Source organism: Leptonychotes weddellii, chromosome 4 (assembly GCF_054177405.1).
Source record: "Leptonychotes weddellii isolate Sample4059 chromosome 4, ASM5417740v2, whole genome shotgun sequence".
Classification (NCBI taxonomy): domain Eukaryota; kingdom Metazoa; phylum Chordata; class Mammalia; order Carnivora; family Phocidae; genus Leptonychotes; species Leptonychotes weddellii.
The window spans coordinates 76,140,479-76,166,729 of NC_138372.1; the positions used below are offsets into that span (position 1 = coordinate 76,140,479).

Below are 26,251 nucleotides of genomic sequence, written 5' to 3' on the forward strand. Positions count from 1 at the left end.
ATGAGAGGGGGGAGGGTCAGAGGGAGAAGCAGACTCCCTGCCGAGCAGGGAGCCCGATGTGGGACTCGATCCCGGGACTCCAGGATCATGACCTGAGCCGAAGGCAGCCGCCCAACCAACTGAGCCACCCAGGCGCCCCTTTTTTTATTTCTTTTAAAGATTTATTTTTATTTATTTGAGAGAGAGAGAGAGAGAGCACGTGGTGGGGAGGGGCAAAGGGAGAGGGAAAGAGAAACCCAAGCAGACTCTGCGCTCAGCACAGAGCCTGATGCAGGGCTCGATCTCACGACGCTGATCATGACCTGAGCTGAAACCAAGAGCTTAACCAACTGCAATACCCAGGGGCCCCGGTACTCCATCCTTCTACAAGGGAATGCCTTCTGTTATTAAAATATTCCCCATGGGCTCACATATCACCCACTGATATCTGTTGGGTATTAATATGCATAATGCACTACTCCAAGCACTTCAGAAGAAACACGTCAAATATCAACCCTATGAACTGTTCTGATTTTTTGTCATATATATATATACACACATACCCAACTGATATATATATGTCATCTATATATCAGTTGGGTAAAGGCACACATTCTAGAAAAGGATCTCTCCATCGGTCCCACTATGGCAGATTTTGTCCTTGAGAGTTTCCTTTCTCTGTCTCTCTCTCCCGATGTAGATATAGATATATCCTAAGGTCATCCATTTTTTTTTTCTTTTTTAAATTAAACTCTACTAATCCTTACCTTAGATAGTCACATTCTGGATTTTGCTGTCACATCACAAGAGGGCGGAACATTAAAATGTAACCAGCAGACATTGTCTAATTCAGGCAGAGTGTGAGTGTCACAGTTCTGGGGGTAACTATATTCTGTGGAGAAACAAGCCAGGCACCACAGGCTTCAGAAACAGGATTGAAACCTCTGGGGTTGCAGTTTAAGAGCTTGTCAGGGCCTCAGAAAAGGGATTAGGGGTACAGAACAAACTCCAGTTCTTTTGGAGAAAAAAGACTGATAAATGGGAAATTCTGGCAGAAAAACAACTGTATGGACTGAGCCAACATGATTTACTGAGCAAGTTGGTGGGAGATTTCAAAGGACCATAGGATTAGTGAAGTATGGCTAATTCTTAATCCCATGATCCTGACTGAGATAAACCATTAAAGTATTTCCTATCTTGAGCAGTGTGTTCAATAATAATAATAATACTGCACTTACATATTACTTACCAGGTTCTAGATACTGTTTTTAGTGCTTCGTATATATTAAGTAATCCTCATGCTAACTCTATGAGGTAGCTACTATTAATGCTGTTTTTCAAATGAGATGATTGACACTTGATGAAGATGTCATAGAAAGCAAGTGAGAGAGCAGGGATTTATCGAAAGCAAGTGAGAGAGCAGGGATTTATTGAAAACAAGTGAGAGAGCAGGGCTTTAGCCTAGGGCAGATTGGCTCTGGCATCCACACTTTTATAACTGCTGTCCCACCAGGAAATGGAAGTAGCTGAATGGTCGTGGGGAAGGCAGGGGCCAACATGGCTAAAAATGGGCACCCTGCCCACAGGGAAAGATGTGGGCCACGGTCTGTCTCCTCTTGGTGGACTCTTCTCTCATTTTAGGCTCTTTTGCTTCAGCATATAAATGAATTCAAAGTTAACCCACCCATCTTTTGACTCTGCATTCCTATTTGTCCACCACCCTACCTCCTTTTTACTGGAAGAGATTCATTTTTACCCTTGCCATCTCTACTTTTCCTTACTCATTCTTTCCGAAACTGATTTCACTCTCATATTTACCTTTAGCACTATTCAGAACATTCTCTCTTGTTGATGTTACCAATGCCTTAATAGCTGCCAAATTCCACAAACATTTATTTTATTTTTTATTATGGAGAACGTTAAAAACATCCAGAGGTGAAGAGAGTAATATAATGCACTCCTCTTATCAATGTATAGACAATCCTGTTTCATCTATGACCTCACCCACTACCCCAGTAAGATTAGTGTAAAGCAAAATCCTATACACCATAACATGTTGTACATAATTAATACTTTTGTATCAATCCCTAAAAGATAAACATTTTTGAATAATCATAATATCATTATCACACCTAAAAAATTAACCAAGACTTCATATTATCAAATAACCTTACAAGAGATGAACACTTCATCTTTCACATGATATTCCTGTTTTTTAACCCTTATCTTTCACTTGACATCTCTGTAGCGATTTACATTAATATCTTAAAATCTCTTTGTGTTGCTCCATAAAAAAATTCTGAGTTTTCATTCTGCATTACTACCCCTAGATCAGGCTAGGTGGGATATCTTGCCTTTGTTTTTGTACATTAGCGACCACTCTTTGTGTCTTTCTTTTAATGTGTCCCTCTAAGGAGGGGTGAGGGGTGACAGAACCAAAGGGACACGCCCACATATTATACCTTCTTTCCCACCCACTTATCATACTCTAGGTACTTGAGCCACCATATTTCTTTTCCTAGATGGCTCTGAGCCTGCTTCTGTGACCAAACTGGGCCTCTTCCCTTCGTCTGTCCTCCCCGAGGAGTGTCTTACCAGAATGCACTCCCTCGAGGCCCAACAAGTGGCAAAAAGTGACATGTGTAGGGGAGGAGGTTTTGATGGAACTTGGATTTGCAGGCTGAGGTATCTGCAATCCACACACATGCACATATAACAGATGGAACCCAGGATTGAAAAGAGAAGGTTGTAAGGTCTTATACAAACTTATTCTGTACTCTTGTCCTGCAAATATTAGAGGCAGGTATTCTCTTGTCATTACTTGCCATTAATAGCCTCCTTTTCTCCAACAAACACATATCTTCCTGTTCCTCAGGACTGTGTATATGGCTCTTTTCTCACTAATAAGTTCTCTCTGGAGTTTCTTCTCTTATCTATTCCTGACAATTCCCAGAGGTCTATCCGTACCAGACTCTTAACATTCAGATGCTTTGAGTAGATTTGTTTCTCAGGCTTACCAAGATTTAGATCTTTTGGGGGTACCTCAAGAGTAACTTGCTCCCTCTGTTCTACCATAGCTAACTAGGAACCTAAAATGTTCATAAATGTCTGTCCAGGTATCCCTATTCTTTTATAAATATCTCACTCAGTATCCAAATCCTATGTGTTGTAACTTTTTGACATGGTGAAATGTGTCCATTCTCCCATGACCTTTTGCCTTCATTTCAGAATCTAATCATTTAATCATCTGATTTCTGTAGGCTCTTAGCTTATCTTGTTTTTAGCTCTTTCCTGTGAAAACTATTCTCCATACTGTCATGACTGATTAAAATCCATCAATATCTCATCATTGCCCTCCAAATAACATCCAAATTTATCACCATTGTATAAGATACTCCTAGGATTGACCCTAGCCTGGCTTTCCAAATCATTTTCCCAACTTATACCCAATGCTCCTCTTTTTTTTTTTTTTTTTAAAGATTTTATTTATTTATTTGACAGAGAGACACAGCGAGAGAGGGAACACAAGCAGGGGGAGCGGGAGAGGGAGAAGCAGACTTCCTGCGGAGCGGGGAGCCCAATGTGGGGCTTGATCCCAGGACCCTGGGACCATGACCTGAGCCAAAGGCAGACGCTTAATGACTGAGCCACCCAGGCGCCCCCCAGTGCTCCTCTTATACAGAACTGTTTGCATGATCTACACGGCCCCTATGACTCCATTCTCTCCTCCTGCTTTTCTTCCTCCATGCTAATATCTTCTCAATATTTGAAGACAGCTGGTACATCCTTCATCCCTCCTGTCTGAGTTACATTCTCCTCCCATGCTGTTCCCTCCTTCGTAGCCCTCACCACACTGTGATGGAAATTACTTTGCTGAATGTCTCCCCCACTAAGCTGTTATCTCTGGAAGGGCAAGGATTCTGTCCTGCTTATCTTCACAGTCTCATAACTTAGTATAGTTGCTGTAATTGAATAGTACTCTATAATTAAGTAAGCAAAAGAATGAATGACAAAATTACAGTCTGGTTGAAAATTAAAACTTGGAATTAATTAGGTTTTTTATTAGAATAAAAACTAGCATTTTTAGCTATGTGAGTTAAAGTTCCTTATTCTATCAGATACTCAGTTTCCTCATTGCTAAAAACAGTTGATAGAAAGATTAAGCAAGTTAGTAAGGCTTAATTGATGGATATGCCTTCCCCGCTGATAGGAATAAAAGAGAAAGTTAAAATTATTTCAATGTTTTGGGGTCTATGAAAATGGAAGAACTAGTTCTTCAAGAAGAAGAAGCTAGTTCTACAAGAACTGGGAACTCAATAAATTTTTTGACAACTTTCTAAATCAGACCAAAAACTTCGTAGACCGCTTTTGTTCAGTAATATCTTTGAAGCTGTTTATTTCAAGCAATTCTCTTACTTATTTAGGCTTAAATCTTTGGTTTAGTTAGGCTTAAAATTACCAGTGACCCAAAACAAGACAATTGAATACTAATAGTGATAATGCCATTAACAATAAGATTAATGTAACACCTCTAGTAAAAACAGTTTATTTTTTTTAAGATTTTTTTTTTTAATTTATTTGACAGAGAGAGACATAGCAAGAGAGGGAACACAAGCAGAGAGAGTGGGAGAGGGAGAAGCAGGCTTCCTGCTGAGCAGGGAGCCCGATGTGGGGCTCGATCCCAGGACCCTGGGATCGTGACGTGAGCTGAAGGCAGACACTTAACGACTGAGCCACCCGGGCACCCCATAAAAACAGTTTAAAATGACTTTGAGACATACTGAAAAGCTATTTCCAATCACGTAGTAGCTTTGGGCAGTTGCAAACAATAGCTTTAGACAGATTTACTTGGTGGTCAGTAATAGAAGGGTAAGGTGGTTCATACTGTTGGCAGAAGTTACCTTCAGTGATAAGCTCTGCAAATAGGGTTAACCTTTCTCTGTGTTTGAAAAGGGTTATTGAGCACATTTAGATGATTCCAGTTTCCCATCCAGAGACATAGCAATCACTGTCAGTAGCACTCTCTTCAAATACAAAGGACAGTGATGTCTGTAATCATGTTTCTAAAAATTTCAGGTCATGCTTGGATTTATTTGACTGCACACACTCAAAGGAAACCTCCTTTGATGTTTCTGTTCACCTCTAAGGAAGATCTACTTAAATAGGCCCTTTTCTAAAAGTTCAGTTCTTGTGACTAATCTTAACCATTGGTATGTAAGCACAAAATCAAAGAAATTTGGAAATGGGAAGGAACCTCGCTGGGGATTTAGTGTTTATATGGATGAGGAAATTGAAGCTCGAGAATTTTATGGAACTTTCTTAGATTGCACAGTTGGTACCAAGGTCAGGATCAAAACCCAGTTCTACCGATTTTCAATCTGATATAGCTGGGCTTACTCTGACTCCAAAATGTTTTGGAAGTTCCCAGTGAGTAGATGAAGAAAGTTGATACCTTTCTCAGTGGGAACTTAAAAAATTCTCTTAACACATGTATAAACCTTTGTAGGGACCAACAGTCCAAGTCAACAGTTCCAAGGCCAGTAGCAAACTTGACAAAGTTCTAGGCTAGGGATGTTCTCCAGTGGAGGCCAATCTGAGGAGGAGGGCAGGCACAACAGTGGGCTTCTGAGGGATGGCAGATTTCAGCCTCACATTGGTGCCTGAATAGCTGCAAAAACACCGGAAGCAAATACCAGGTTGAGAAAAGGAACAAGGGCCAGGCTCCTATTCTAGTATGGATTGGTTTGATTTCTAGAAGCTAGAGGCCTAGCAGAAGCTTAGTTAGATGGATCAAAAAGATGTGATGGATATTAGTTTGGTGGCCATAGCCAAAAAATCCACGGCCACCAAAGCTCTGTGCAACCCTAGGTATAAAAAGCATCGGGGCAGTGGGGCAATTTCCTAATCCTGTAACAGTTATTAGAAGGGGCTCCCAGCCTATTGCTGAACAGGATTTGATTCCCCCAAACTGACATAATGTGAACCCTGAATCCTATAATGCATGCCTCCCACAAATTAATATGAACCCAAAGTTGATAATTTCTCCAGGGAATAAAGTCCACAGTGTCTTGTTTGCTTCTGAACTCGAGACCTGAGTATAATGTAACTTTCACAATCTAGTTACTTGGCCTAGTGGCTTTGAATGGAAGTTTATTATGCCATCACAGGCTTGTTTATGACCAGTTTTAGGCAGTGCAGGCTATAAAGGTACCTTTCCCTTGACCCAGTCAGTTAATTTTAAAATGCCTTGGGCCAAAACTCTCTGTGGGAAACAAGCTTCTAGAATCATTAGGTAAAGTCTTAGTTTACATCTCTTTTGTATCATGCTATTTCCCTCCATAAACAATAAATGTGGCTGACTTTTTCACAGAAATAGCTCTTTCTATGTACTGATTTTCAAAGAATTTGGTACCTTGGATAAAAATGAGTCAAATGTGTTGCTTAACCTTTTGAGGGGCACCATCATGAACTTACTCTTTATTTGCAAATCCTCTAAAAAAGCATCCTTCTCAGAGGTTGATGACCATTTTTCTAAGTCATAGATACAAAGAAAAAGAGCTTTAGAATTACTTACCATCTGGTGACTAGTTCCTCCTGAAATGCCTTCCACCCATCCATATTTTAATATCTTTTCTTTCAATCGTGTGAAATACCTCAGCCAAATATATTGGTTTATCAGTTATTTTCCCGGCTTCTCTAGGCAGCATTTGTTATATGAATATTCATTCCCCTTCCTTCTAGGTCTCCCTCTCTTGTTGATGACAGCTCCAAGTTCCTGAATTACTAGGTCTATATTTTATAGGCAGCACAAAAGGTTCCTGGACGTAACGTCCCCAGGGATCTGCAACCCTCCCTATGTGAGAATCTGAAAGCTCATTTTATGGCTGTTTCTGTAAAATGGCAAAACACCAGACAGAGACACCAACCTGGCACTCGAGTCCAAATTGACAGCTGTAACCTAAAGAGAAAAAAAATGTGTAAAACCTTTTTCCTTAGTTAAAAAATAAAAAAAAAAAAACATATATATCTGTATCTCTCTCTCTATAGATACACACATAAAACAAAGTTTGCACATACTTGTGCTTGTAAATACATAAGCTACATGAACTGCAAATGTGAATATGAACTCCAGAAAGACCTTTCCACAACCTCTGCACACAATCACCCACCGTGTCTTATATTTGTAGGCACAGGATTAAGGCACACTTGTAAGGATAATGTCAGCCTTTGGTTTCAGCTAACAGCCTCCTGCTACTAGAGCTGAGCAGTGAGTCTGTGCTGTGGCCAACTGTGGCTGTGTAGTTACATGGCAGGTTGTGGTGCTTTGGGCACGTGATAGGACACGAGTGGATGTTTCAGCCTTCTAGTTTACCCCAGAGCTGTCGGTCACGCAGCAATCCCCCAGGTTTCATTTTCAGGACAAGTGGATGAATAAAAGGAAACATTAAAAAAGGTGTCTTCTTTAAAAAAAAAAAATAGAGTTGCTAACACAGATAAGTGAATTGGCAGCACATTGGACTTGGCATCAAGCTACACATTTCATTATGAGGTTTACACCTGACAAAGCTTTCATTTTGATTTTTTGAGTTTCTTGTCTTTAAAAAGAAAACTCAATCTGTATATTTCCACTTTAAAAATTGTTATATATATATATATATATTATATCTCGATTCTCTTCTCCCTTTTTTTATTCTAAAAATATTTATTGAACTCCTAGGATATAGTCACCATTCCATCAGAAATAAATGGAAATACATTTAGAACATCCTTTAAGATCTAGAGCTTATCAAATCTGAATGAGGCCTCTCTGATCCAAATGTCGTTTTTACTATCTGTTCAAGAGAAAAGGCAAAGCGATTCCAGCTATTTCACCTCAGTGTCATTTTTAGTTGTCATGACTTTTTCTTTCTACTATTTTAAATCAGTGGCTTTTTAAAATATTAAAAAGTATAATATTAAGGTTGGCAGTGTTTCTAGTAAAGTGTTTCTAAATTCAGCTGTACAAATGTGATTCACCAGAGAGAGGAAAAATGCCAATTACCAAACAGAAGTTGTTGCTCATGTACAAACCACACTCCTGAATATTTGTGTTTATTAAACAGAAATCCAAACATCTCATTTTAGTTTCCAGAGAAAAATAAAAGGGAACTTGACTTAAAAGTGGGTCAAACTTTCTGAATTAATTTAAAAAAAATAGCCCATAAGAAATGCTTTTAAAACTTAGGAGGAATTAAAACAAAGAAGGCAGAGGTATAGCCAACATTCTAAATAACCAAATATGAATCAAAAAGAAATCTATACCGGAAATGAAATGTTTCCCTTTTTTCTATTTTTTCCTCACATATACTGACCTGCCTTTCACTGGAAATTTAGGTTAAATTCAATGTTAGTGAAAGACTGAAGAGAAACTCTACGTTTAAGGAAAGAATAGAAGTCTGTCAACTACTCCGTCCCCTGGGAAAGTAAAGAGAGACTGGACAGTTTTCCCAGTATCGGGTCCCTGAGCCAATGTACTGGAACTGTAGCTTCCTCTACCTCACACGCCCTTGAAGAGAGGCACAATTCAATCAATTTTTCCACCTCAGTTCCAAAACTTTCACCCTGGAAATAGCTTTCCCTGGTCTTTCCCTCCTTCTCACTGCCAACTCTGTCCCTATTCTTCTGGATCAAAATGCAATAAAGGGTTTATATCCTTTATTTTTTTAAAAAAGATTTTATTTTATTTATTTGAGAGAGAGAGAGAGAGCCAAAAGAGGGGGGAGGGTCAGAGGGAGAAGCAGACTCCCCGTGGAGCAGGGAGTCCGATGCGGGACTCGATCCCGGGACTCCGGGATCATCACCTGAGCCGAAGGCAGTCGCTTAAGTGACTGAGCCACCCAGGTGCCCTAAAGGATTTATATCCTTTAAGTAAATATGACTTAGAAACTCCTCTGCTGGGTTCAGATTTCTGACCTCTGCTCCAGCATATGTATTCTAAGGAAAAATGTTGTGAGCCTCCCAGAGTACTATACAAAATTTTACATATGTTTCTTCTGTGATAGAAATTGCCATTTGCCCAAGTACTTTTTATATAAATGCCCTCAAATTTCTAAGATGGTACAGTATGTTCCACCCACTTTAGTGACAGATGGAAGAGACATTTGGAGTTGTAAAATGTCTGTATGAAGAGCAGAGCCTTCTAATGTTGTCATTTTACCTCAAACTAATATAGTTTTCTCTACCCCAGTAAGGTGCTGAAAAATAAATCAATTTTTTTTATTGAGCTCCCAAATGCTTACAGAACTTGTGCTTTTTTACTTTAGAAGCCCCCATACTCTTTCAGTGTACTTTTGTCCTAAGGCACTTTCAGTGGTCTACTAATAATGTCTTCTAGATTCTACTTTAGCTAAGACCTCATTTCATCTCAAATCCGCCTTCAATCTTGTTATTCTTTTAACAGAGTCCACATTTCTTACTGAGTGTGGCAAATTTATCCCAATCAAAATATGTCAGAAACAAATTCACCGTCTTCCTGGCCATTCATAACCAAATAGATCCTTGCTACTTTTGATCCCATAGCATACTAATACCTATTTATATATACACTATATATATATATATATATATATATATATATATACACACATACACTACTAATACACACACACACACACACACACATTTTTTTTACTTGAATTTGAATTCCCCTTTCTGTTGATTTCCAATATCCAACCAATTCCCAGGTCTTACAGGGCTCGTAGATGTATTTCTTGTATTTTATCTGCTCTATTTTTCGATATTTGCAACTACCTATTTAAGGCAAATGCCATTTCAGACCCGAACAGTCGGAAAATCTTCAAAGTCCTCTCCCTGATCCTTAAACGCCCAGAATACCACTTTCAGAATAATCTGTCTAAAATAAAAATTTTCACTGTATCACTGTGGTGCTCTAAAATATTCAATAGTTCTCCATTAGTTAAAGAACAAAAATCAAACTCTTTATCTGCTTCAGGAATTGCTACCCCTTCTCCTGCAATTCTTTCTGTGCAGCTAAACTGAAAGTCATGTGGGAAAGTGGAAGAAGCCTTGGAATGGGAATTAAGAGAACTGGATTATATTATTGACTTGGTTTCTGACTGGATACAATCACTGGCAAATAGTGCAATCTCTCTGATTTTTCAGACTCGTTCATGATATCAGGGGATGGGTTCAAGGATAATGGTCATAGTACATGGAATTCCTCCACAGTCTTAAATTCTATGATTGCAAAATCTAGAGTTCTACTCATTATTCCAAGAATATCTTATTCTACTTTTAGAGAGTTGAATTCACACTACACACACTATATGCCATTTCCGTCACCTGGATTGTCTCTCTTTTTTTCTTATTTCCTGTTTGAATAATGTTTCTGCCTCACGTTCCAGTATACCCATAAGAGCATTCCAGATTATCACAATGAATTCTCCATTTTCTGAACTTCATCATATTCTATAGCACTCATTTTTCTTATCACTGATTTTCAATCCCTGTCTCAACTTTTAACACATATAACATATACTATTTAACATATGTTTCCCATCTTACATAATTTATAGTTGCTAATACCTTGGCCACTCCTCAGTACATCTCAACCATTACATTTCAGTATTTCAATACTGTTTGATTATTAGTCCCATTATCTCAGTAGAGCCCAAATGATGATTTCTTAAATCTCTTGGTCACTAAGTTTACTTGCTTTCGTTTCCAACAAGTTTGACCATATTTTTTGGCCTTAGTCATACTCTTTTATCCAGTTGCACTGCTTTTGTTTTCTTCTTTTTTAGATGGGTTTGAATTCTCAGTAGTGATCACGTATCACATCATTGCTGGAGTTTTGTTAGGAGGGATTCTGAAGTTACCTCCAGGCTCAGCAGGAAAGAGTACCACAATGGATCAGCAGTTTCTCCTCTAGTGTAGACGTGGGAAATGGCACCATAACTGCAGTTCCTATACTAGCCCTCGGTCCTCAGTGTTCACTGCCCTATTGTATGGCATCCATACACTAGAAGGCAGCAGGAAAACATAGAAAGGGCTTTGGAACTGTAGAGATAGGAATCTAGCTTGGTTAGAGTGTGGGCTCTCTCCCACTGCCATTGCATGATTTCGGCAACTAACAATCTCTCATCTTCTGTTTCTTGATTGTAAAATGGAGTTTCACGTACAGTTCTAGACATCCTATAGGATTATTGAGTATCATTTAAAATAATATTTGTGAAACTATTCCATAAACTGATGACATAAAAATATTAGACATTTCTATTTTTGCCTTTTGGAAAAAAAGAGAAAGTATCATAATCTTACATTCCAATAAAGCAATATTAGCATATTGATACATTTCTTTTCCCTTGCTTTCTCATACATCTTTTACAACCTGGTTAAAATCATATTAAATATATTTTACCCTTGTTTTTAATTTAACACTATTTCATAAGTAGTTTCTCTATTTCCATATGATTTTTTAAATAAAAACCATCATTTTAATGATTGTATAACATAATCATTTAGTGGATGTGCCATAAATCTCTGAAATCTCTGCTGTTCCTATTATAATTGTAAATATATCTCCTCCTTATTTTTTTTTTTTCCCGTGTGAAATTAAGCTGGTTATTTGGTACAGATTCACTTGGTTTAGGAATGTCACATTCATTCATGGATCCTGCACACATTTATTGACTATGTACTGCCAGGTACTGAGTTACATTCTAAGTTTATAGTGGTGAAAAGAAAAATTGTGGCTTCTGTCCTTACAAAAATGTATGGTCTTACGGGAGAAAGCAGGGACAGATATTTAAAAAGTGAATACAAATTCCTATAGAATTTCAGATTATAACAATGTTATGAGTGAAAAAAAAACATAGCATTATGAGAAGAAACATTTGAAGAATTAGAGAGTAGTACTTATTTATAATTGTGTTAAGGGAGAACACTTTTCTGAGAATGTGTCATTTCTGAAAGACTAAAAGAAGACAGAATAATGAAAATCTGAGAGAATACGATTACAGGCAAAGTGAATTATATGTGCCAAGGCCTGAAGTGGGAACTTGCTAAGAGGGTTTAAGGAATGAAGCAAGACCACATTGGTGTGACTGGAGTTTAGTGAACAAGGAGGAAATGACTGGAGATGAAGCTGGAGTGAGATCATGTGGCATGTTAGGCATTGTGTTGTCATGGAATGTGGATTTTATTTTAGGGGTAACAAGATTTGATAGGTTTTAAAGAGGGCAGAGGCATGCCCAACTTTGGCTGCTTTTTAGAGAATAGCTGGGGATATATGAGAGTGAATGAAGGCAGAACAGTAAAACTGATTACAGGAAGTCCCAAGTCGGAGAAAATGGTGGCTTGCTCTAGAAAGTGGAAATAGAGGTGGAAAGGAAAAGATGAATTCAAAAATACGCTTTGGAGGTAGAACTGATAGAACTTGTGTGAGAGTGGATGTGGGGTTGAGCAAAGGTTGACTACAAGAATGACTCCTTTACAAACTGTTGTGGCTTTGTCATGTGTCAACTTGGCTACACCAGATTCAGTTCCCAGATTCCCCTTTGTGGATGTTTGTAGTTAGGGTAGGCCACAGAGAAATTCTTGGGAGATTTGGTAGGCAGAAAGGAAGCCATTTGTAGCTCACACGCATTATCGCTAATCTGCTGAGTCACCTCCTTGGCGTGAGGCAGGGGCTGGGCCTGCAACTGCTCAACTTGCCTGTAGATCCTTCTTCAGCTTCTACAGCTCTTGGGCCAAGTTCATAGCAATACGATACAGGGCCCTGGCTTCTGCATGCCACCCATACCATCAAAGTCAAAGGTAACAAGAAATGATATGAGGGTCTCTAGCTTTTGCCTGATATCTGATGTTACACCCACCTTCCCTTCATGACTGCCGGCCCTGTGGACTTTAAGCCCTAACATCAGACACAAAGACAGCAGCCTTATTTATAGAGAATGTTTGACCAGCTCTCTCAATTGTATAAGGTTAAATCCCTATTATAGTTCCCTTTATATGCAAAGATATATGAGATATCTATATATAGCCCCTAGTGATTCTGCTTCTCTTAATGAACCCTGATTGCCACGTATAACAAAATACTTGTTTTCATCTATAGAAAATTGCTTTGCTACTGTTGAGGGGAACAAATGCACCTTTATTTGTAGAAAAAAATATCCTATGATATTAATGCTTTATTTAAGAGAAAACTGGGCTCTTACTAGAGTTATGGAAAGAGTAAGGTCAGGTTCATGGGCCTGTTAACTCCTAGAAGTTCAAAAAACTTTGTAACACTAGTATGCTAGCAAAATCTGTGCAGAATGATAGGAATAAAAGTAAAAGAAAGGGTGGGGGGGGAGGAAGGAAGAAAGGAAAGAGGAAGGAAGGGAGTGAGGAGAGGAGGAAAATTGTTTTGAAAAAGAGCACCATATGTAATGACTAATTTTAAAATATACCAAATGACTAGTTATGAAATATGAAAAATATTTTGGAAGGAGAGGTTTTTTTTTTTTAAACTTCGGGGGGGTTTTGTTGTTGTTGTTGTTTTGTTTTGTTTTGTTTTGTTTTTAGGGAAGAGGGTATCTTAGAGATTCCAAAAAAGAAAACACTTTCAATTAACTAACTATGACAATTTGAGCACTGTTGACTCCACAGGCAGAAATTGTTGTATCTTAGAAGAGAAAGGGACCATTAAAGAAAAACACACCATTTCACTAAAATATCATTTCAGTGAATCGATGTCAAGTTTCAAAGGCTTTAAAAGGCATCACTGATGAAAAAAGTGTCTAGATTTTAGTCAAATGATCTTTCTGTCGCCAAGCTATGACAACTTTAGACAATATGTTGAGAAAATGAATGCAGCCCAGGTTAGAAGCAAACCAAAGTTTACACTCCCTTCCATTGTTACTTTAGCAAATGCATGCACCACATCTGTGCTTACATTGGATGATAAAGCATTCATATTTACAATCACAGGAGGACAAGACACATTCCCACCCATACTAATTGCAATATCTGAGATTGATAATAATAAAAATTAGTCTTCTCATTGTTCAAAGAGCCAAAGAAATTGTTCCTTCATTCTAAAGTACTCATAGCATTTGATATTTCAGCATCTTAATAATACATCTGCATAACGCTATTTTAGCACCTTTATTGCATATAGAATAGATTAAACATGAATCAGAAAATCGTATATACTGCTAACTTTAGTTCATTCATACAAATACTTATTAAGAACCTGTGTATGCCAGGTATTGATTGCACTAGAGACTAAGAGTTCAAAGATGAATAAATCTACTCCTGGTCCTCAAGTAGCTGATAGATTAGTGTTAGGTAACTGAGCAATTCACTGAGTAATCCTAAAATATCTGCTCTTCTGCCTAAGTCTAATTAACCTGTCTTCAATTTTTCACTAGAATTTTGAAAAATAAATATGATTTAAAATTGCTTGTCAAGGCTTCCATGGAAACTGAAGTAGTCATTCTACGTTCAAGGCAGGATTGCATTCCCTGCTCCCTTTAAAGATAGGATTGGCCGTACCTGCTTTTCCCAGTGAAGTGGACCCAGTGGTGTCCTGGAGCTTATACTGGCTTTTACCAGCACAAATTTGGTGAGCCTATAGATGAAAATAGCCATTATTAACAACTAAATTACATAAACTAAGAAATAATTTAAAATTTAAAACAAAGATAATAAATACCCAAATGCATCACTTCCTAATTATTTCAGTACATTTTACTATCATGTACGTTTTTGAGGGTATTCTGGTCTATTGTCTATGTGGTGAAAATGCTTTATGATGGTCTGTATTTCTTCCTTACTCCATGGTAATCATGTTGGTAACTTGAAATCAGTCACAGCGGGAGTATTTATACTCAGATATTTGCAAACACTACATATTAGTGTGGGTTTTTTTCCCCTCAAAAATCTGGGTGATGAACATTTTCTAGAATAATCCCGAGTGGGAGTGTAATGTGTCATTTCTAGGAATAACCTTCCTAGCCAGTGTGCATCCTTCTTCCTGCTGAGGTGAGCATGGAAGTATGTGTTGAGTTAGAGCTTCCATCATCCTGAATCGCTGAGTCGCTATGATGAGTAGAATGTGTGCCCTCCAAACCCAATCCACAGACCCACACTGGACTTGTGGCATGAAAAAGAATTAATTTCTTTTGTTTTTTTCTCTTTGTTACCATAGCTGGTCTTGACTGATAAAAAACAATAGTAAAGTATTTCCAAAATACTTTTTTTTTCCAGAAAATGATACCAGTACAATAGCATAACACTTACTGCTATGCCCACAGTTGGACTTCTGCTCCATACTACTCATCTTCATTTTTTTGTTGGCAATTGTCATCTACAAGGAGAAAATATTTGCTAACATAGTAACTTTTCCTAAAAATTCCATTTCTTTAAGTTCAGCTCACTGAGTTGGTCCTTCAGATGGTCTCCTTTTATCTATTGGTCTGATGGTAAACAACTCATATCTGGGGAACCTGGATGGCTCAGTCGATTAAATGACCAACTCAGTCTCAGCTCAGGTCTTGACCTCAGGGTCATGAGTTCATGCTCCATGTTCAACTCCACACTGTGCTCCACGCCGGACATGGAGCCTACTTAAAAGAATAATTTTAAAAAAAGAACCAACTTATGTCTTAAAATCTAATAAGTGTGGAGTTTGGGTGTTACTTATTTTCTTATTTGCTAGTTGCACTTACCTAAAACTCTGCTCATTAGAAGGCTGCTGATTAAGTTGGACCTAGTCACCACTGTGGAAAAAAAAATTCAAAATTCCAACATGATCATAGCCCTCATAACTCACGTTGAAATTTGAGAGCCAAAAAATTAAGACAGTGAGAAGTAGAGATGAGACAGGGAGAGGGAAAGGGGGAAAGAGAGGAATGTGCTTTCAAAGAAGTTGAAAGTAATAGTAACTCAGAGTTGCATCAGAGACAAGGTATATAAAGATTTTCCATATCTGAGAGGTTTTCTTCTTTTGAAAAAAAAATTTTTTTTAAAGATTTATTTATTTATTTATTTATTTATTTGACAGAGAGAGAGATAGCAAGAGCAGGAACACAAGCAGGGGGAGTGGGAGAGGGAGAAGCAGGCTTCCCGCGGAGCAGGGAGCCCGATGCAGGGCTCGATCCCAGGACCCTGGGATCATGACCTGAGCCAAAGGCAGGCACTTAACTGACTGAGCCACCCAGCGGCCCCCAAAAATGTGTTATTTTTTGAAAAATACAGAATTAAGCCATTTTAGTCAATATTCCTAAACTAAGAAAGTTTCAAGATCTGGAAGCTATCAAGATAGACCTAACATTACAAAGATGGTGAAAATACAAGGGTTCCAAAACAATGAGTTCAAGAAGCTAGAACTGGAGCTGGCTGGCTGGACAAAGGTCCCTTATACACTGGGTATAGAAAAAGGTTGGGCCTGACTGAAAGTGTAGGAGAAAATGGGAATACTGCCTAGTGTTATTCACTGTTGATATAAGCTTGTCTCCCATAATCGATTGTAGAATGAAGACAGTTACCTAATTTATTCAGGAAAAAATTTTTTCTAAAACTACCTAAATAACTAAAATTATTATTATATACATGAATAGAAGTCAAAAATTGAGTTATTAAAATTATTTAAAAACAGGAAGTGGAGCCTGACTTGGCACCAATCAAGCCCAGTCCCCTAAATATGACCTTGATGAGCCTTCTCTGCATTGTTCAAATACATTGTTTTGTTTTTGAATTTTACTCTTCCATAGGTAAATAACCTCTCTGCTCCCTGGGTCCTTTGCTTCTACATTCTTCCTCAAATGTTCAAATCTCCTCTAACCCAAGTAAATCTTCTACTGGTACTGGGTCCTACAAAGAAATATTGTCTTTTTCCACCGAAGTATCATGGTTTGCCAAGAAGAATCGACGCTCTAGTGTTTTCTAATCCTGACTGGATTCAAGCAGTTAGTCATTAAGCTCTCTAACAGATTGACAGAGTTGAAGTTATGGTTCCCGAAGTGCAATAGCTAACAAGTTATTGCAAGCAGTTTGGTCAACCATTTGGCTATCAGATAGTATCTATATATTAACAAAATGACATTTCATACACTGTGTTTCCCATGTATGCAGATACTATTTGAGAAATTAGAAATTTATTTTAAAATATTCCTGAATTTGAACTAATCTTTTGAGCATTTAATCACTCAAAATTAAAAATGTGATTTTTATTATACAGAATTGCTCAATTTAAAAATAGTGCCTTTTTCTTTAAATATTGTTTTTATTTTTTTATTAAAACAATGGTTATGTGGTTGCTTAGAAAGCTAACTATTCCAACTGTTCTGTTTCTGCCCCTTATCAGTAATTATTCTTCAAACCACTCTCCATTTTCCAGAATTTGGTGAAATTCTGTCATTCAGTGATACCTTCTTTTTCTTTGCCAGGTATTATGGATTTAACATCTTTGTATTCTTTACAATAATTTTATTTATTTTTATTTTTATTTTATTATTAACATATAATGTATTATTTGTTTCAGGGGTACAGGTCTGTGATTCATCAGTCTTACACAATACACAGAGCTCACCACAACACATACCCTCCCCAATGTCCATCACCCAGCCACCCATCCCTCCCACCCTCAACTCCAGCAACCCTCAGTTTGTTTCCTGAGATTAAGAGTCTCTTATGGTTTGTCTCCCTTTCTGGTTTCATCTTGTTTCATTTTTTCCTCTCCTCCCCTGTGATCCTCTGCCTTATTTCTCAAATTCCACGTATCAGTGAGATCATATAATTGTCTTTCTCTGATTGACTCATTTCGCTTAGCATAATACACTCTAGTTGTGTCCATGTCATTGCAAATTGCAAGATTTCATTTTTTATGGCTGAGTAATATTCCACTGTGTATATACATATCCTACATCTTCTTTATCCATTCATCTATAATTTTAGATGGATTTCTGTTAAGAAGAAGATAAACAAATGTTCTCAAGCTACCATATCTAGCCAGAGGTCTCTTTAAAGATTTTTAATGTCAAGATCTCTTGCTTGGAAACATTAGGAACCACGGGTAAAGAGGAAGAACCACAAGGGAGAATCAGGAAACTTAGATCTACCTTGGCTTTTGCTCCATCTGCTACAGGATGGTTGTGAACCAGCTACCTGAGCTTCCTGTGCCCGTTTGGTCCTCTGTGAAATGAACACTCAGGCTAGATGGTCTCTAGGTCTCCTCTTCAGTGGTACCGCACTCCACTTGACAAATAGAATAAGGATGGGCAGGCCTCCTACCTATATAAGATACCATCAAATTGGGGAACAGGAAGAAAGACAAGACAAGGTGCTAAGGAACTAATGCCCAAGTTGAATGGAGAAGCAGAAAACAAGGTGCTGGTAGAAGAAAGGAATCTTGAAGCTGACAGAATCAAAGTTGAGGCTTATATAAATATTAAAGAAGCTTGTGTCAAGATCCAGGGAATACATGGACGTGGTCCTAGCATGAAAGGAAAATTGACTTGGCAGGAATGATTTAAACAGAACAAGAAGGAGAAAAGATGGGAACCAAAGGCCAAGAAGTAGGTGGTTGTGGTCATTAAAACAGGAAATAACTGAAGCCTGGGTATGGATCCTGGCAGGGGGAAGAGCAAAGAGAGATTATGTCTCACTTAGAGTGATAGGGATGAATGCAACCATATCCCTTAATTATTTTTTCTGTAAACTACACTGGGGTGTTTCTAATATAGAGAAAACTAAATGTTTCTAATAAGGGAAATTCTAAAAGAGTTTAGTGAGAGATGAGGCTAGCGGGTTAGAAATACGAGTTCTGAGTGAATGCAGATGAATCTGAAAAACAAAAATAAAAACAAAACAGAAAGAAAACTCTGAAAAGGCTAAGCAAAATAAACAGCGATTTCAACTGGCTGGCTTTCTTCCTTGCGTTTGTGAGTCTAGATAAGAAGCTTTGTGGTGGTGGAAGGCAGTGAAGCTTTAATTGCCTATTAACTGGCTCCTTCTGTTTATATCCTTTCTCTACTCTGTCGTCTATCCCCTGACTTGGCCACTGCCGCCTATGCTAAATGGATTCTGATCAGCTAAAAATCACACAGTAATTTAAGCTGGAAATTTTAGTTAAATCCAGTCAATTCCCCAACATCTTTTCAAAAGGATGAAGGTTTTAATCAGTACAATACAAGCCATGGGGAATATGGGAGAGATCAGGTCAGAATGTGGGTCAGAAAAACTATAGAGGAAGTGCTAATGGGATAAGGACGCCTGAGCTTTTTATCTTATTAGCGCTTCCCATGTCAAATTAGCAAAATGGTTCAGGCACTAAAGTGTTGAGATAAAATGTTCGTATGGTATGTGTTCCCCAGAAGGATTCTCTGTGAGCCTCTTCTAAGGAGATTCAACTTTTCTTCTCTTTTCTTTTTTATCTTCAGAGGTAAGTGCAATTATGTAAGCTAGACACATCTACTTTGTATCCCAGTGACCTCTGTGGAAATACAGATTAATCAGCAAGACCACTGCATTACAAAATTCCAGGGGGCACCATTCACAAAGAAGCTGACGTGAATGGTGCCCCCTGGAGTTGTGCAATGCCGTGGCCTTTTATCCAGATAAATTTCCTTGTTGTAAAATGAAGTAAAAGATACATACTCCAGAAGCGGCACCTTGAAAATAGACTCATTACTTAGAGTAGTGGTATTTGTTTAAATAGCAGGGGTGCACATCAGTGTCATCTGAGTATCTTTTTCCGCCTTTTTTTTCCTATGGAGGTATGATTGACATGTGACATTATATTAGTTTCAGGTGTACGATATAATGATTTGTTATTTTTATGTTTAAGTTGAAAAAAAGATCACTGCAGTAAGTCTAGTTAACATCCTGAGTACCTTTTTCAATATTCACATGCTAGGCCCCTTTCCAGTCCTATCTTTCGCATCACATGGATAAATAATTAGACTTCTATAGGATGTAGAAAGTTATTTTAAAAAGCCATTAATTCAATTAATATATATTAAAAACTTTTCATAGGCCAGACACCCTGGCCTTCTGTAAGTTAAATGACATAATGGAAGTAAAGCACTTGGAACAGTTTTAGCTCTGAATATCACTATTATTATTCTTGAACATACTAAGCTCCTTTTTGCCACAAGACTTTTTTTTTTTTTTAAAGCTACGGTTTCCCTCTATCTTAGCGTGTTTCTCCCCTTTCCATACCCTTACCGTCCATAGCTTAATTTTTTTTTTTTTTTTACCCTCCAGGCCCCAGCTTAAAAATCACTGCCTAACTGTTTTAGCTAAAGTAGTTTCTCTCCTCTCTCTCTATTTGTACCTGTCTCAGCTCCACATTGGTTTCCCACATAGCACTTATCACCACTTGTCAGTATCTTATTGATTTATTTACTTATTTATTGTCTGGCTCACCCAAGGATGGGTAATCTATGAGGTGGGGGAAGTGTGTAAATATTGTAGGACCTCAGACAATCTTTTTTAAAAGAATACGTGAATAACTGATTGATCACAGCACTTCAATTTTCCCAAGAAAAATTCAGTATTCAGTTCACCTGGAAGTCTGCTCATTTTTTTTTTCCTGTGCTTTTGAGTCAAATTGTGAAACCAATTTTGATGGGAGGCAGTCAGTGTATTTACTGATTTCTTTTCAAATTTGAGAAAGGTTTGCATTCAAGAGAAACGTGTTGCCACATAAGTGACAATTTCTTAATACTTGTGGGAGTAGTGGCCTCGTAAGACTCTGATGTGCAAGCTCCTCGTGGTATCACAGCAAACACCCTGCAGCCCAAGGTCAAAACATGGAACGTTCAATTATTGTATGTGAACATATTCCTGATTCAATCACACAAATAATACAGTTTATGTAAATGACACTATAGATGCCCATATGTTCTAATTTTTTAGAAAGAGATGGTTTCTAGGGTGTTACCTCTACCAAATTTCATTGACTTAGACACTATCAGATGCAATAAATAGAGACTATTATGCCCTGTGTAATATATAAAATGTATACAGCATTGTTTAGCTGTGACAAAAATCAATGACACTCACACTGGTTGAATTTTTACCACTGACTGACGTTCATCCGCAGTGGCCATGATGGCGGAGTCAAGTGGTGGATGTAAAGTTGTCTAATCCAGCCCCTTAGCAGGCAAATGGGGAGAGGAACTGATTCCAAGAGAAGGTTGTGTGGGCAGTCACATACCTCAAAATCAATCTTCTCCATTTACCAGCACAAAAAAATATCTGTAACAATAAACATAAAATAATGATTTGGGGAAAATGCATCTTGCTTCATGTAAACTTTTTATCAAAATACACACTATCTCACTATATATAAGACTATATATATTTCCTTATGTATCATACATTCTTTGAATTTATGAAGAGGAACAGTTTTATTCTGAATAATCTTCCTAGTTTTAATTTTTCCTCTGACGTATACAGAGGTATGCATTTCTGGGGTAATATGAGGAACATTATTTCAATTCTACTTTCTCTTTTCCAGCTTTCAGAATGTCTAAGTCTGCTCGGGCATGATTTCCCTGACTTAAGTTTCACTGGATAACTAAGAGCCATTCCTTCCTTGATTATCCTTGGTCCACAGTAAATATCTTTCTTTTTCTTTCCCTTTCTTCTCTTCCACCTTTTCCTTTTATCTTCCAAAAACCCATTATTATTTTCTCTAAACAACAATTCTCAGTTTCTTTTGTAGTTACACAACTGTTGTGAATATTAATGGTATCCTTCAAGGGGTATTATTTATAGCAGGAAATATGGGTCTTTGATCAGTGTTTTTTCTTAAATAAAAACCTCATGCACTGTGGGTAGATTGTGTTTCTCTTATGTTGGGCATTTCGTTGCTCATTTCCATCTTTCCTTATATTACAGAGTTGGAGGCCATTGGAGACTTTTAAGTTGTTCTTTTTAAAAAGCCTTTTTCCCCCTTATTATGTGATCTCTCTAATGCTGGCCCTGTGTATGGTGATGTCTGCCCTGGTTGGAAATCCTTTCGCTACACTCCCTAAAGGCAGCAAGTGATTCAGGGGGGAGTGTGTAATTTGTTTTGTACCGTGGAATTCCTGCCATGCCTATATGTATTTAGACCACAGGCAAACCAATAAAGTTGTCATAGAAACAAAGCATTTCATGAATAAATCAATCCATAACAAACTTGTAAACTTCAAACAACCCACTGTGCCTTAACAACACATCCGTTGCATACACAAAATAATCATGTTTGTAATGAGCAATGCACAATATTATTCTTTCCCATACATTTGGTCCCGTTTGCCATCTTATAAATATTCCTTAATGTATTTTTATGCAGCCTGTGGATTCCTACTGAGCTGGAATGAAATAAGTAACTCTAGCTGGGCATGATTATACTGGAAAAGCAGACTTTTAAAAATGTAGCTCATGATGAACCCCAGTTCAAACAGTATGCTCGGAATACCTACTCAGATGACCAGAGGGGACTGAAACCATGGCTAAGTGAAGTTTCCTCATTTTGATCAACTCCCAATATTCTTTTTCACTTTCCCATTTCCCTGTTTGGCTCTTAATACCTGTTCTGCAAACAGTGTCTTCAGAGAATGTGGTTGGCTGGCGGGGGCAGGAAGGGTAGGGATAAGGAAGCTATTTGAAAAATGACACTGAGTATTTTAAAAAGGACGAATGGTTTCTGCCAGAAACTGTCATGACTGGATTGGAGAAAGGGAGCACTTTGAGGAGGAAAAGAGAATATTATTGTGTAAAACTTAAATTCCTTGGCAGATGATAAAAGGACAAGAAAAAGGCACACATAGAGAAGGAGGTCCGTGTGATACAAGTCCTCTGGGGCTTGCTTTGGCTTCCCGAACATGACAACTTTTCTTATTTTCATTCTGACTGAAATTCTCTCTGTGGCTACATTTAGGTCCTGCTTCATAGAAATGGTACACTAGATCGCCTTGTAGAGGTATCTTCTATTCCCATGAGTTCATTCAGTTAAGGCCTTTGACCATGACTTCATTGTGACTTCTCAGCCTAATTAGACACCTCCCAAATGCCTGTAATCACAGGAGCCTTCTATCCATATTTTAGGGTGTGGATGTGAATTTTATTTTGCAATAATTGACTCCACTTTACTATGTTAAGTCTCTCTTTTTGCTCCCTCATGACATCTGAGAAGGTTCCATAACTTTTCAGCCAGTGACAGTTATTAAAATTTAGCCTAATCTATTTATAACCTCAATCCCATATTTCATTCAAAACTCTCTCCTCCACTATCTAAGTGAGGAGGGTGGCTTTAGTCAACCTTCTTACTTTCCCTCTCTTACTCCAAGGGTTTACGTAAACCTCTGGGACATCCCTGTCCCTAAGGTCTACTCAGTTTAAGCAAGAGGATGAACAGGGCAGGCTGAGATTTTCTTATGCTACTAGGCAGGCTCTTGCTCATTCTGGTCTCTGTGCTTCTGGTGACCTCTACTACCAGCTGTTAGTCTTGCATAGGTGGTGTGCATGGTGTCCTTGGGTCCTCAAAGCCCATCAGCCACTGATGACACCCTCATAAATGGGATGCAGGGGTTTTACTGGGTGAAATAGTGTCACCCCAAAATTTGTGTGCATTTGAACCTATGAAGATGATCTTATTTGGAAATAGGGTCTTTGTAGATATAACCAAGTTAAATGAAGTCATGCTGGATTAAGGTGGGCCCTAACCCAATGACTGGTACCTGTATAAGACAAGGGAAATTTGGACACAAAGACATAGGAAAGGAGATGCCCTGTGAAGATGGAGGCAGAGACAGGAGTGATTCGTCTACAAGGCTAAGACCACTGAGGATTTCTGACAACCACCAGAAGCTAGGAAAAGGCAAAGAACAATTCTCCCCTAGAGTCTTCAGAGGGGAGCATGTCCTAACAACACATTGATTTCGTACTTCTGGCCTCAACAACTGTGAGAGAATAAATTTCTATTATGTTAAGCCCCCAAGTTTGTTGTACTGTTACGGTAGGCTTGGGACACAAATAGTGGGCTCCATACCTCAGACTCCCTTTTTAGATAGAAAAAAAGAAGCCAGGGCCTCTCAGTATCCTTACACACCTCCAGATCAGTGTTCCAAACAAGTCATTCTCTTTCCCTAAATCTGTTCTTCCGTGTGTATATCTAGCTCAGGGCTGGTGTTCCCCACCTCTGTGACTCCAGCCTCACCCTTGAAAGTCATCAGTTCTACACTTCCCTCTCCCTTACATCATTCCCTCCCCACACTGTTAATTCTTCATTTCCTTCAGAGTGAAATCCAGTTTCTTGAGGTTTTTATGCCTTCATGTTTGCCGTGTGACTACCTCACTCGGCCTCACCGGCAAGCATATCTGTACATAATACTTTGTTTCTTGTGTTAGACTGCCTGTAGCTCCTCACCCATGCCAGCAAAGGGGATGAGCTCTCTGCTCCTTCTCTGGGCCCCAACAGCACCCCATATAAGGTAATCACACTGATGTTTTCTGCTCTGTCTCGCTAAACATTAAGGTCATCAGGGCAGGGGCTTGGCCTTATTTACATTGAGGTCATCAGGGCAGGTACTTGGCATTATTTATTTATCTCTGTTCCCCTTAAGAAAAAAGGGAAAGCCTGTTTGGAGAAATGAAAGGAAGAAATGCGCAATGTGAGTAGAGGTAGAGCCAAGGGAGAAAGCTCAAGAAAAAGGGGTTAAAACTAAAGAAAGAGTAGCCTATTATGATGGGTTACTTCAACCCCCCTGGAATGTCAGTTTTCCACAAACAGTAAAGGGATTCATAAGAGGTATGTAATAAATACATGATAAATGGCAGAACAAATGATAACATACACAGATGGCTTACTATGTATCAGACCTATGCTAAGCACTTAACCTGCATCTCTTCCTTAATCTACATGACAGCCTCATGAGAAATATGTTTCCTTCTTACTAATGAAGCAAATGGGGCTCTGAGACATTAAGTAAATTTTCCAAGGTCACACACTTAGTCAGTGGAAATGGGATTTGAATCCAGGTGTGTCTGAATTGGAAGATTATGATTTTAATGACTAAGATTTGTTGTCCTGTTGTGTTACACAGGTTCTGATCATTATGGAATATTCTTCTACAACTGAGAAAGTGCAGCTGCTGAATGCGCTTTTCCCCTTATTGGCACAACATCGATCTAAAGTCGGTAAGAAATATCTTCATTAAGGAATATTCTGCCCAAGTTTCATACCTCAGCAACTTATTTAATCTTTGCATCATGGAGAAATGGTGGTAAACATTTTTAGGAGATTAAGGAGAAACTTTCCTTAGTGTATTTCCTTAAATGTAAAACAGAATTGTTATTGAGAGTTGCTGCATTACATGAAATAATGGAAAAGACTAATTTCCTTGTCTTTTCTCCACTTTCTCTGGAAATAAAAAGATCAAGGAATTTTAACTATGGTTTGCATATAGTACCTGATAATTTATAAAAATGCCTTCATATCTACTTAATCTCGTGGGAATAGAAAATTCATATTAAGATATATTTCATGTAAGATCTACTATTAGGAGTAATGCATCTGACCAGCATATGCGGAGGGCTGAAAAGATACAGCTTCTGAGGGGTCCTCACCATTAGGCTGGGCCAGATATCCCAGGGCAGTAAGTGCCAATTCAGTTCTGAGCAGATACCGTGCTCTTGGCACCCCCAGCCTCCCGGTGATCACTCAACAACTAGCTGTGGACCACTGAGCACATCAGGGTCAACCCCAGTCCCCAGGGAAGCCTCATGAGATGAGGATAGTATAAAAAGACTTGCTCTGGCTTATAGTTGTCTCGGATTTTGGTTTCAAAGAATCTAACTTAGACTTTAGACTCTTAAAGTTCTCTGGGTCAAAAGCAAAATCCAAATCAGATTCTTAACCTGAAGTACATATATGCATTTCTTTCTCAGTAGAATAGCCATAGGATTCAACACATTTTCAAAGTGGTTTATGAACCAACAATGGTTATGGAATATTTTACCTTAGGACTATTCTGAGGATTCTTATCAATTTTTGACTCCGAAGGAGTCTGTCCCCGTAATAACCCCCTCCCCAGAAGCACTATGAAGTGCTGTTAACTCTGAAAAACTTTTTGAAGCATTTTTAGGCTTTGTACAATTGCCCTTATTTTACTACTCAGGATTCATTTTTGGATGATAATTGTGGCTTTTGACTCCTGAATGAGGCTGTAGGTTTTGAGCAGTGCAAAGTAGATATTTATATGTTATGGAAATTCAGGCTGCATTGAGGGTCTAT

At 38.3% G+C, this 26,251-nt stretch overlaps 1 long non-coding RNA gene across 1 annotated transcript in view; it reads left to right on the plus strand.

The window, feature by feature from the left end:
* Positions 1-25,156, plus strand: part of LOC145721118 (uncharacterized) — a 272,074-nt gene extending 246,918 nt beyond the window's left edge. The window contains exon 3 of the long non-coding RNA XR_014144584.1: positions 25,062-25,156. This is a non-coding gene — a long non-coding RNA (uncharacterized LOC145721118). The remainder of the gene's footprint in view (positions 1-25,061) is intronic.
* The last annotated feature ends 1,095 nt before the right edge of the window (positions 25,157-26,251 follow it).